We start from the raw sequence: 1,507 nt of genomic DNA, 5'->3' as shown, positions 1-1,507 counted from the left end.
CACACCCCCTTCAGGGTGGGGGTCCCCATTGGGATGCCTGGCCAGCCTGGATGACGGGCTGATGACTGTTTGCAGCTGGTCACACCCCCTTCAGGGCGGGGGTCCCCACTGGGGTTCCTAGCCAGTCTGGGTGAGGGGCTGAAGGCTGTTTTCAGGCTGGTGGGAGACTGAAGCTCCCAGCCTCTTTCCCCCCACCCCCTTTTTTTATTCTGGGATGTATTTACCTTCTATAGCTGTCACTGGAGCTGAGAGCCAGCTCCAGCTCTGAGGCCCGGCTCCAGCTCTGAGGCCATGGCTGGCTGAAAGCAGGTATCTGGGTTTGTTTAGCTTCTATAATTGAAAGTCTGTTGCCATCACAGGCGCTCTAAGCTCTGAGGCCCCGGCTGGCTGAAAGCAGGTATCTGGGGTTTGTTTAGCTTCTATAATTGAAACATTGTTGCTTCTGGAGCTCAGAGCTGGGCCGCGGCAGGTGGGGAACTTTGGCTTTAACTCTGGTGCTCATAACCACACTATTAGAAGAAAAGGCTGATGCAAGGGAGAGAGTGAGAGGTTCTGAAAGTGTGGTCCTTCTGCTTGTTTATACACTGTATTCAACGTGTGAACCTACCTTAGCTCTTTCTCCTTGTCATTTGCTGTGTATTTTAAAGTCTATTTGATAAACTATGTGAATCAAACTTTTTATATGTCTGTGGATCTGTCTTTCCTGTGACCTCTGGGATAGCTTGCCTGGTAGTGTACATGGAGGTTACCATTACATTAAGATAATTTACCACCATTATATTAAGGTAGTTTCCCACATGGCAAGTGGTTGCATTAATGGCCTCAATTCTTTCCCACTACCTATATGCACAGGCTTTGTTATATGTCTTTATAGCTTCTCCCATCAAGGGATTAAATGTATTTTCCTGCTCTTTGAAATTGAGCTCAACCATGTGATGTGCTTTGTCCAATGGGATGTTAGCAGAAATGATGCTAGCAGAGGCCTGAAAGAGAACTTGTCCATTTTGGCTTGCTTTCATGTGCCTCTTCCATCTCTATGAGAAGGATTTGCCCAAGTTTGTCTGCTGTTCTCAGGAAGAGGATAAAAATCACAGGTATGGTGCTCGCTTCGGCAGCACAAATACTAAAAAAAATTGGAACGATACAGAGAAGATTAGCATGGCCCCTGCACAAGGATGACATGCAAATTCGTGAAGCATTCCATATTAAAAAAAAATCACAGGTATGGAGTCCTGGATAGCCAAACTCAGACTAGATCAGCTGACTCCGAGATTGCCCAGCCTAGATTAGTCATCCATCAACTCACCCAAGTACTTACAAGAAATAATATTGGATATTGTTTTAAGCCACTGGGTTTGGGGTATTTTCCTTTTTTAAAAAATGTTTGTTTTATTGCTTAAAGTATTACAAAGAGCATTATATATGTCTTCTATTTATTTCCCCCTTGACATTCCCCCGGCCTCCCCTACCCCCCCAGTGTCTTGTGTCCATTGGTTATGCTTATATG

General features: G+C 45.4%; 1 non-coding gene across 1 annotated transcript; it reads left to right on the top strand.

Moving 5' to 3' along the window:
* Positions 1-1,099: 1,099 nt before the first annotated feature.
* LOC118654804 lies at positions 1,100-1,210 on the top strand. The gene has a single exon (XR_004967071.1). It is a non-coding gene; the product is annotated as a U6 spliceosomal RNA (small nuclear RNA).
* Positions 1,211-1,507: the final 297 nt, after the last annotated feature.

The sequence above is a fragment of the Myotis myotis genome, unplaced genomic scaffold, assembly GCF_014108235.1.
Source record: "Myotis myotis isolate mMyoMyo1 unplaced genomic scaffold, mMyoMyo1.p scaffold_m19_p_4, whole genome shotgun sequence".
Taxonomy (NCBI): Eukaryota; Metazoa; Chordata; class Mammalia; order Chiroptera; family Vespertilionidae; genus Myotis; species Myotis myotis.
This window is presented reverse-complemented; position numbering and strand designations above follow the sequence as displayed.